Consider the following 12,522-nt stretch of genomic DNA (forward strand, 5'->3'; position numbering starts at 1 on the left):
TGTGAGTTTCAGTGATGTTAATGCAGGTTTGGACTGTATACACATTATTCATTGCACTGGTGAACACATTCTGTGGTTAGGTTTACATTTACAGTTGTGAGGTTTCATTACAGCATATGTTGTGTGCATTAACCATGAGAGGCCTGGTATTTACACTGAACTGGGTTTCAGTCATAAATGCATAGCAGGGAGGGGCCCTGCAAATACTGCATGTGCACATCTGATAGTTTGTATGAATCTGTATATATGATTATGTTCTGTGGTACTAAAAAACGGGAAGAGGAAGAGACGGTTTAACTAACAACACAGTGTACTACTTTCTATACTATGGGTAAGTCAGGGTTTAACTAACAACACAGTGTACTACATTCTATATTATGGGTAAGTCAGGGTTTAACTAACAACACAGTGTACTACATTCTATATTAAGGGTAAGTCAAGGTTTAACTAACAACACAGTGTACTACATTCTATATTATGGGTAAGTCAGTGTTTAACTAACAACACAGTATATTATACTCTATATTATGGGTAAGTCAGGCAGTAAGATTATTGAGCCATCTGTTGGTTCTCCAGCGTACTATATGTACCGTACATATGGGCCAAACTCTTGTCATTACATAGCATATGGCACAAACTAACAAAACCAAACTTAGATTTATGCTTTCCTGACAATGGTACTTTTGATAAAACTAAAAAACTACATCTCTGAACTCAGAACAGAAAGGTAATAAAATTATAACTGAGCAGTGTAATAGCTATAATGATTAGTATACTGACACTTTTAAATGACACAAAGACTCCACTGTTAAGGGGTTAAAAGATACAAATGACAAATTTTTGCAACAAATAAAACAACTTAAAAATACAGTTACAACATGTAATACCATACCAAGTTCTCCTTTGTATCCAGCTATTTTAAATGGCCATGCTGTAGTTGGGGGGGGTCTTTGGGGGAAGATTATCAGCTTCCCATCTTCCCACTTCGGAGAAATGATCAGGTTCCCCACTCATCCCAACAAGACAGAGGTCAGTATGTTACCCCACAGAAAAGAGTATTTATACATGTCAGTCCTTCTGCACTTGCACACTCAACTTTGGCTCCACCCGAACCTGAACCTTCTAACACTATCCATCTCACCATTTCTTCCCCTCAGTCAGACAGTGATGGAAATATCACATTCCACAGTGAGTTAGAATATTCAGGTAAAAAGTTGCATTTTATTCACCAAAGAACAAGAGACACTGACAGGCAGGAAGTGCAGATGGATAATTTTCTATACCCTAAGAGAAGTACCACATCTGGATGGTGCTATGGCATTAGCCTAAAGACCTTGGATACTTAATAAATTACATTCTATAGTTAATTGTTTTCCTAAAATTAGACAAGACCCACAAAAGTTTAAGGATGAATTAAACTTTGTTATTCAAATATATAAACCTACTCTGGCAGATTTAAGATAGACATTAAAAGCAGTAGTCCCACCTGATATATATGACAAATTAAAAGACAAACCTGGCTTGGCTCCAGTAAAGGACCCAAATTATTTAACTGCTGAAGGAAAAAGGGGATTAGCAGAAGTTAGAGAAAAGGTCTTGCCAGAAATTCTGACAGTCTGTCCTGTTAAACCTAACTGGGATAAAATTACTGCATGTAAGTAAAGCAAGGGAGAAACACCAGATGATTATTTTAGCAGACTCAGGGAAGTCTTGTCAGCACACTCTGGTATTGCAGATCTCATAGCAAATGCTAAAGCAGCTTTTAAGTCGGCCTTTGTACACAGAGTTTTACCTAATGTACAGGCATTAGTAAAGTAGAATCAGATCACTTATTAAGAGGAGGAAATAGGTAAGTTAATAAAATTTGCAGAGCACTACCTGCATCAAATAGATAAAAAGAGAATATATGCAGAAGATAAACTCATGCAATTACAAATACAGAGTTCTGAAAGAAGGAGTAGAGGCAGGGGCAGAGGTAGGGATAGGGGTACATAAAGGGGTAGAGGCAGAGGTAGGGACAGGGGTACATAATGGGGTAGAGGCAGGGGCAGAGGTAGGGACAGGGGTACATAACGGGGTAGAGGCAGGGGCAGAGGTAGGGACAGGGGTACATAACGGGGTAGAGGCAGGGGCAGAGGTAGGGACAGGGGTACATAACAGGGTAGAGGCAGTGGCAGAGGTAGGCAGAATACAGGAAGAGCAATGCATTGTTCAACAAAATCAAGCCAGGAGGGGTGCTTGTCACAACTGTGGACAAATGGGACATCGCAAAGGAGAATGCCCAAACCCACAACAAAAGTAGCAGTAAATGCAACAATGGCAAAATCAAAATCCTTCCAATGCTTCCTTACCACCCCTGCCCCCAGACTGGAAAAAAATGTCAGGGGGAATGTTCTGACAACACTGGGGGAGGATGAGGTAAACATAAGAGCGTTAATGCAAGTAAATCAAGAAGGACGTTTTGTTAAGTTGAAAGTAGGACAAAAAGATATTCACTTCCTGATTGATAGTTGTGTGACTCCATCTCGGTTTAAAATAAGTGACCAAGATAAAATTCCAGTATCTTCAAAAAAAGTGTTAGCTGTGGGTGTTACTAGCACTCCTACTGTTTTTCCTGTATCTAAACCTATTCTGATTTCTTTACGGCCAATTGAAAATCAGCATGCCTTTTTATTAAGGACTTCAGCTCCAGCAAATTTATTGGGCAGGGGTCTGCTTTGTAAATTAGGATATACTATTTTTTGCACTGCAGATGGTGTTTATTTAGATGTACCAGCTGAATCTGAAGAAGTGACTGCCATACCCCGTATTACGGAAGGAAAGACAGAAAAACCATGTATGAGTGCAGATAATAGACTACTACAGTAGATTCCTTACATTCTGTGGGCAAAACATTCTAATGAGGTAAGTCTGTTACAATCTGCTATACCTGTGAAAATATATGCAGAGCTTACAAAGCCACATCCTTGTATAGCACAGTATACTTTAAAACCTGAGGCAGAACAGGGAACCAAACCTGTAACCGAATCTCTGCTCCAGCAGGGAATTATAGCAAAAACACATAGTTGCTGCAATACTCCTATTCCCACAGTTAAAAAGCCAGGCAGAGATACATATAAGTTTGTGAAGGACTTAAGAGCAGTAAATCAGGTTGTCATCCCTTCATATCCTGTAGTACCAAATCCAGCAACTGTATTAAGTTGCATACCACCATGGACTGCTTACTTTCCTGTAGTAGATTTATATTCAGGTTTCTTTTCTATTCCTATTCCTCCAGATAGCCAATATTTATTTGCCTTTACATATGAGGGAATTCAATATCTGTGGCAATGACTGCCACAAGGGTTTGTTGACAGTCCCTCAATCTTTTCATACATTTTAAAGCAGGACCTTGAAGAAATCCAGTTTCCATCCAAATCTGTATAGGTGTAATATGTAGGTGATTTACTTATAGCTTCAGACACACTAACACATTGTCAACAGGACAGCATGCATTTACTGACTGAATTAGAAAGAAAGGGACACAAATTATCAAAAGAAACATTTCAGTTAGGGTCACCTAAAGTAAAGTACTTAGGATACTTAATCTCACGCAGAGGGAGGAATCTCTTTTCTTTACGTACTAAAGCTATCATAAGGGCAGCCTATCCTGTTACTCAGAAGCATCTACAAGCTTGTCTAGGTTTGGCTGGATACTGTAGTCACTGTTTACCAAATTATGCAGAAGTTTCTGATTTTTGACTGATGTGCTCAAACAAGACACACCAAGGCAGTTGCACTGGAAAGAAAAGGAAGAACATGCTTTTACTTTGTTAAAACAATCCCTTGCTACAGCCCCAGCTTTAGGACTTACAGATTATAGAAACCTTTTACTTTGTTAAAACAAGCCCTTGCTACAGCCCCAGCCTTAGGATTTCCAGATTATAAGAAACCTTTTACTTTGTTAAAACAAGCCCTTGCTACAGCCCCAGCCTTAGGATTTCCAGATTATAAGAAACCTTTTACTTTGTTAAAACAAGCCCTTGCTACAGCCCCAGCCTTAGGATTTCCAGATTATAAGAAACCTTTTACTTTGTTAAAACAAGCCCTTGCTACAGCCCCATTAGGATTTCCAGATTATAAGAAAACGTTTACGTTGTTAAAACAAGCCCTTGCTACAGCCCCATCCTTAGGATTTCCAGATTATAAGAAACCTTTTACTTTGTTAAAACAAGCCCTTGCTACAGCCCCAGCCTTAGGATTTCCAGATTATAAGAAACCTTTTACTTTGTTAAAACAAGCCCTTGCTACAGCCCCATCCTTAGGATTTCCAGATTATAAGAAACCTTTTACTTTGTTAAAACAAGCCCTTGCTACAGCCCCATCCTTAGGATTTCCAGATTATAAGAAACCTTTTACTTTGTTAAAACAAGCCCTTGCTACAGCCCCAACCTTAGGATTTCCAGATTATAAGAAACCTTTTACTTTGTTAAAACAAGCCCTTGCTACAGCCCCAGCCTTAGGATTTCCAGATTATAAGAAACCTTTTACTTTGTTAAAACAAGCCCTTGCTACAGCCCCATCCTTAGGATTTCCAGATTATAAGAAACCTTTTACTTTGTTAAAACAAGCCCTTGCTACAGCCCCAGCCTTAGGATTTCCAGATTATAAGAAACCTTTTACTTTGTTAAAACAAGCCCTTGCTACAGCCCCATCCTTAGGATTTCCAGATTATAAGAAACCTTTTACTTTGTTAAAACAAGCCCTTGCTACAGCCCCATCCTTAGGATTTCCAGATTATAAGAAACCTTTTACTTTGTTAAAACAAGCCCTTGCTACAGCCCCATCCTTAGGATTTCCAGATTATAAGAAACATTTTACTTTGTTAAAACAAGCCCTTGCTACAGCCCCAGCCTTAGGATTTCCAGATTATAAGAAACCTTTTACTTTGTTAAAACAAGCCCTTGCTACAGCCCCAGCCTTAGGATTTCCAGATTATAAGAAACCTTTTACTTTGTTAAAACAAGCCCTTGCTACAGCCCCAGCCTTAGGATTTCCAGATTATAAGAAACCTTTTACTTTGTTAAAACAAGCCCTTGCTACAGCCCCAGCCTTAGGATTTCCAGATTATAAGAAACCTTTTACTTTGTTAAAACAAGCCCTTGCTACAGCCCCATCCTTAGGATTTCCAGATTATAAGAAACCTTTTACTTTGTTAAAACAAGCCCTTGCTACAGCCCCAGCCTTAGGATTTCCAGATTATAAGAAACCTTTTACTTTGTTAAAACAAGCCCTTGCTACAGCCCCAGCCTTAGGATTTCCAGATTATAAGAAACCTTTTACTTTGTTAAAACAAGCCCTTGCTACAGCCCCAGCCTTAGGATTTCCAGATTATAAGAAACCTTTTACTTTGTTAAAACAAGCCCTTGCTACAGCCCCAGCCTTAGGATTTCCAGATTATAAGAAACCTTTTACTTTGTTAAAACAAGCCCTTGCTACAGCCCCAGCCTTAGGATTTCCAGATTATAAGAAACCTTTTACTTTGTTAAAACAAGCCCTTGCTACAGCCCCATCCTTAGGATTTCCAGATTATAAGAAACCTTTTACTTTGTTAAAACAAGCCCTTGCTACAGCCCCATCCTTAGGATTTCCAGATTATAAGAAACCTTTTACTTTGTTAAAACAAGCCCTTGCTACAGCCCCAGCCTTAGGATTTCCAGATTATAAGAAACCTTTTACTTTGTTAAAACAAGCCCTTGCTACAGCCCCATCCTTAGGATTTCCAGATTATAAGAAACCTTTTACTTTGTTAAAACAAGCCCTTGCTACAGCCCCATCCTTAGGATTTCCAGATTATAAGAAACCTTTTACTTTGTTAAAACAAGCCCTTGCTACAGCCCCATCCTTAGGATTTCCAGATTATAAGAAACATTTTACTTTGTTAAAACAAGCCCTTGCTACAGCCCCAGCCTTAGGATTTCCAGATTATAAGAAACCTTTTACTTTGTTAAAACAAGCCCTTGCTACAGCCCCATCCTTAGGATTTCCAGATTATAAGAAACCTTTTACTTTGTTAAAACAAGCCCTTGCTACAGCCCCAGCCTTAGGATTTCCAGATTATAAGAAACCTTTTACTTTGTTAAAACAAGCCCTTGCTACAGCCCCAGCCTTAGGATTTCCAGATTATAAGAAACCTTTTACTTTGTTAAAACAAGCCCTTGCTACAGCCCCAGCCTTAGGATTTCCAGATTATAAGAAACCTTTACTTTGTTAAAACAAGCCCTTGCTACAGCCCCAGCCTTAGGATTTCCAGATTATAAGAAACCTTTTACTTTGTTAAAACAAGCCCTTGCTACAGCCCCATCCTTAGGATTTCCAGATTATAAGAAACCTTTTACTTTGTTAAAACATGCCCTTGCTACAGCCCCATCCTTAGGATTTCCAGATTATAAGAAACCTTTTACGTTGTTAAAACAAACCCTTGCTACAGCCCCAGCCTTAGGATTTCCAGATTATAAGAAACGTTTTACTTTGTTAAAACAAGCCCTTGCTACAGCCCCATCCTTAGGATTTCCAGATTATAAGAAACCTTTTACTTTGTTAAAACATGCCCTTGCTACAGCCCCATCCTTAGGATTTCCAGATTATAAGAAACCTTTTATTTTGTTAAAACAAGCCCTTGCTACAGCCCCATCCTTAGGATTTCCAGATTATAAGAAACATTTTACTTTGTTAAAACAAGCCCTTGCTACAGCCCAAGCCTTAGGATTTCCAGATTATAACAAACCTTTTACTTTGTTAAAACAAGCCCTTGCTACAGCCCCATCCTTAGGATTTCCAGATTATAAGCAACCTTTTACTTTGTTAAAACAAGCCCTTGCTACAGCCCCATCCTTAGGATTTCCAGATTATAAGAAACCTTTTACTTTGTTAAAACAAGCCCTTGCTACAGCCCCATCCTTAGGATTTCCAGATTATAAGAAACATTTTACTTTGTTAAAACAAGCCCTTGCTACAGCCCCATCCTTAGGATTTCCAGATTATAAGAAACCTTTTACTTTGTTAAAACAAGCCCTTGCTACAGCCCCAGCTTTAGGATTTCCAGATTATAAGAAACCTTTTACTTTGTTAAAACAAGCCCTTGCTACAGCCCCAGCCTTAGGATTTCCAGATTATAAGAAACCTTTTACTTTGTTCTGTCATGCAAATGGGGGTTATACAGCAGGGGTACTAGTTTAAAAACATGGTGACATATTTAGACCTATTGTATATTACAGGTCATTGTTATACCCAGTGCCTAGAGGGTTACCTGGCTTCCTGCAGGCAGTAGCAGCAGTTGCACTGATGGTACAACAACGTGCAGCATTAGTCCTGGGGCACTAGCATACAGTTGCAGTTCCCCATACAGTATCTGCACTGTTGCTAAAATCTGAAATGCAACATCTCTCATCCGCTAGGTTAACCAAGTATGAGTTGCTGCTAATTTCCAACCCTTCAGTCACAACTGAGCGATACCAGGTATTGAACCCAGCATCTCTCCTACCCATGACAAAAGATAGTGAACCGTATGATTGTATAAATGGGATTAATCATGTGCTTTTTCCTAGATTTGATTTGAAAGATACTCCAATTGATAACACACAAATAGAACTTTTCATGGACGGATCATGTGGAAGAGGCAGAAATGGAAATCTTGCAGTAGGCATAGCTATATGCAGTGAAAATACAATACTGTGTCAGAAAAGACTACAACGGGTTACTTTTGCACAAGTTCCTGAATTGACTGCATTAACAAAAACCTGTAAATTAGCTAAAGAGAAAGTTCTGAATATTTATACTGACAGACATTATGAGTTTGGGTAGCCCATGATTTGGGGGAATTGTAGAGGTAGAGAAGTTTTTTAACATCAGCAGTTACTGAGATAAAAAATGGAAAATTTGTAAAGAAGTTATTAGACTCTTTGTTGTACCAAAGACTTTAACAATAGTTAAAGTGCAATCTCACATCAAAGGAGGTACTGTAAAAGGTAATCAACTAGCAGATAATGCAGCCAAACATGCTGCTAGTTTGAATGTCACTAAAAACTTTGGTTTTATCATGCAGGAAACCTCTACAACATCTAGCAATCCTTGTAACTTTAATGATTAGATTAATTTACAGAATGAAGATATAGAGCCTGAGAAAAAGAGGTGGATCAGTGTGGGTTATAAAAGGCAAAGTAATTTTTTGCGGACACATCCTGATGGCAGAATGATAGCACCTTTAGCCATACTACCTTGGTTGGTAAGGGCAAACCACTTACCGTATCATATTGGTAAGCATGGACTTCTTAAATTTATTCAGTGAGAATGGTTTGTCCCTCTTTCTCAGTCTCTAGCTAGTCATTATATAAATAATAGTGAGATCTGTTTGTTGCATAATATTGCAACACCTATGAAGACTAAGTCTTCCACCTTACTCCTACCTTGGGGGTCTTTTGTAAATATTCAATTAGACTTTGTCTAGATGAGTAAATGTGCTACATTTTCCTACATTCTGGTCATTGTATGTGCTTTTTCTGCATGAGTGGAAGCTTCTTAATATGGTAAGTGTGATGTTAAAATAATAGTAAAGAAATTGCTAAAGAAATGTATTCTCAATTTGGGGTGCCACATACTATTAATTCATACAGAGGTACCTATTTTACTATTGAAATCATTAAGATATTCTGTGCTGTGTTTAACATTTCTTTGAAGTCATATTGTCCCCACCATCTACAGTCATCTGGTCTTGTTGAAAGGTCCAGACTATTAAAATCAGAATTAGCAAAATTGGTCATGAAACAGGACTGAAATAGCCAGATGCTTTGCCTATGGCTTTAATTAGTATGCAGGGAACTGTAAATGCTACTCGTAAACTAATCCTGCTTGAAATTCCTATGGGCTGTCCCATGAGAATGCCACCTTCCCCACCAGTCAGTAACTGTGAACTGGTATTTACTGATGAAGCCTTGCTGGTCTATTGCTCAAAACTTGTCTCTGTTTTACAGAATTTTTACAAAAGAGTCAAGGAGTCTCTCCTGCCACCAGATTCCTTGTCATGACTGACCAGGTGATTGGGTCTACGTAAAAGTATTCCAACACAAATCTTCTTTGGAACCATAGTGAAAGGGACCTCATCTGATTCTCCTAATTATTTATACTGCAGCAAAGAGTACCAAAATACTAAAATGTACCCACATTTCACATTGCAAGATAACCTGCTTTGACATCGATAGAAAATGGTGCCACACCTCCTTCTGGTGGCATCACTGAGGCTCCTTCTTCTGCTGTTTCCAATCAACATGAGAGAAAACCTATTTCTTTGAATTCTGCACCAATACTGCAATGACTTAAATGTTTCCAGCTTCTGGGTGTGTGTTTGTTCCCCGTGGTGCTAAAGGAGGCATTCCAATGTTACCTGCCCCTGTGAAACAGACTATTTTAGAAAAGTGAATTGGTGTTGAAAATCAAACCTGGCATAACGTTACTGGCTGGACTAAAAATATATATTACCAACTGGCTGAATCAACACAAGGTAATACTTGTTATGCCAAAAAAGGAACTGTGCAAGTAGGTTACAGCAGCTGCAAAGATACTCATGATGTAGCTTGGATTGAAGACATATGACTTGGGGGTGGCAAGGGAATATTGGACAATTATTATTATATCTGTGGAGACTGTGCCTACCCCAGTTTTCCCAGGAACTGGTCTGGTGGTTGTTGTGTGGAACAGATGACACCAGCTATTGTTCATTCTTTTTTTATACCTGCTGAAAGGTTACAAAAATAAGAGGGCCATACACCCCATTGAGCAAGCCATTGCTCTCTTTTCTCCACAGTATGGCCCATTGCAAACTAGGCTTGAAATCAATTAGCTGACCTTTATATTAGCAGAAATAGCTAATAGCACTTCAGAGCACGACAAATAGAAAAATGACTGAAGTTCAAGTAACAGCTTTGCAAAACCAAATACCTTTTGATTTCTTACTGGCTTTGAAGGGCAGAGTTTTCCATCTGATCAGAAAAAGCTGCTGCATGTTTCTTTCAGACTCTCATGATGAACAAAAAAGGTGGCTGACTTTAAAGAACAATTGGCTATTAATATGACTAAATCTGAGTCTGGTTGGATTTTGTTTGGGTGCTTGGGTCATATATTTGGAAATGTTGGTACAAGCATAATGTAAAGTCTAATTACTTTTATTATAATCATGCTTTCCATACATCTAGTGCATTCTGTTATTAAGAATTTGTTAGTGCACTGTTTTATTTGAAAAAAGTACACAAACAATAGTTGTCATACCTGAACAAAAACATCTGAGAGCTTATTTGTCTGACAATGACATGATTCAGAATAATCTAGGGCTGTGATGCTTTATAGCATAAGAGGGAGGAATTGTAATGGATATGTTATTTTTATGTCTATTAATGCTTATTTAATATACTGGTGGCTTAAAAGTACTGCAAGTTTCATATATTTTACTACTTAGCTGAGAAGAACAGTTTGGCTTTATTAGAGTTCATTAGAGCTTAGCAAAGAGATGATAAATGTTCCTTGGAATCATTTAACCTTGAAAGGATGCTAGATACTTTGCACTAGTATGGAATGTCTCTGAGATAAGTCTGCTGAAAGTAAACACATAAACCATGTTAAGACTGAAGCATGAGAAAGTTTTAAGCTATCCTTCCGTATGCAAACCTTGTTATGCATTTACTCCTTTTCAGCCTTTTAAACATCCGGTTGTGTTTTAATCACAACTTGAGAAACCTTTAAAGTTTTATAAACTAATCTTTTTTTTTCTAATTTTAAGAATTAAAAAGGGTTACATATGGTTGAATCTCTCTATTTTGAGATATTCCAGTATCATGATATTGTATAATAAATAATGTGTTTACATTCCGAATCCCTGACAGTCTGTGTTTTAAAATGAATAGCTGCATGATATTATCTGCTAAAGTGTTCCTTTTCAGTAGGATGAGACCATGAAGAAGTTTATACTGCAGGCTGCCTGGGATTGATAGCACAGAATAAGTAAGAGAAAAAGACAGAAAAGTACTAAGTGAAATACCAGCTCTGGCTGTGTTTTTAGTGCAGTCTAAAACACAAGCTGTTGTTTCAAAGATGCTAATTAGTAAGGCATGTAAAATATTACATGGTAACCCTGATGATGTGAGATACTGTTAGCTGTGCCAGAGAGAGTAGGGCAATGCTTGGTTAACATATGACAGCATAGCTAGCTGGAGTTTTGTAAAGAATTTTATGTCATTTGAATATCAAACTGATTTATACAGATGCATGTGTTAAAATGTATTTGCAAAGCTGCTTGTCTTAAAAATGTATCAACAGTGGGTCCTGATGGGCAGAAAAGAAATATACATGAATGCCAGGCTGTATTGTTGTAACTGCTGAAATGTATGTATTTTAACAGAGAATACTGAAAGGGAAGGGGTTAAGCTCAGCCCAGCTAACCTTAAGAAAAACAGCCTGAAATTAAATGACTTGGCTTAGGCCATAAATATTCTATCTCACAGGTCTGAATGCAGCCAGAGATGCAATTTCTGTGAAAAGCCTTTCTGCAGGATGGGTGCAAGTGTTACAATTGTTTTATAGTTTCCATATGCTGTATTAAGCCCTAGCAGATTTCTGTGTGTGTGTATTGTGACACATCTGTGGAAAATCCTGACACAGTTGCAAGTGAGTGGGTAGTGTGGTACCACAGATTCAGGTGACCAGATATGATGAAATTCTGTAGCCAGCACTGAAATTGCATTTAGATACTAGTGAGAGATATGATAGAAGCACTCAGCACTCTGTTATTTAAACTGACAACAAAGACACTCATCCATTTCATCTTGCTTTGCTCTAGCAAGTACTGTAAGTAGGGAACAGTAATGTTTCAGTCAGAAAGATATAGTGTTTGTTTCTTTAAGGATTAAATGGTTGTCTGTGAGCATGCGACAACTGCTACATTGTCTCAGAATGCCTATTATCTACCCAGCTAACTATATTGACATCTGAAAATTGCATATCCATGTTGTCTGGACCTGTATCTGGGTTGGCTACTGTACGTTGTGGACTGGGTTATACAAAGGTCTCCTTGGGTGGTCTCTGGTATTTGGCACAAAACTAGGTTAGATTGTTCTAAGACTTGATAGTACTGCTGTTTAATGGGCATATTAGCTGCTCTAATCTTGTCTCTGCTCAATGGCTTTGTTTTAGTCATACTAAGTTACAGATTTCCATTCTAATGGTAGCTTTATAGATAAAATTTACATTCTGGGCATTTGTGTCTGTACAGGGTATTGCTAACCTCTTGATGTAAAGACACCAAGAGAGACTGCTTGCAAATTTAATGCTACAACAAAACAACTTAAACAAACTACCTTGAAAAGGCAATTTCAAGTACCAGGGACCTTTAGAATGATTTAAAGGCACAATCAACAAATAAAGCAGCAGCACTCTAAACAGTTAAGAGAAGTGCAAGACAATAAAATAAATCTCTTATCTGCCAAGGATGGAGCAGGA

The sequence above is a fragment of the Protopterus annectens genome, chromosome 6.part0 (genome assembly GCF_019279795.1).
Source record: "Protopterus annectens isolate FY-2018-M chromosome 6.part0, PAN1.0, whole genome shotgun sequence".
Lineage (NCBI taxonomy): Eukaryota > Metazoa > Chordata > Ceratodontiformes > Protopteridae > Protopterus > Protopterus annectens.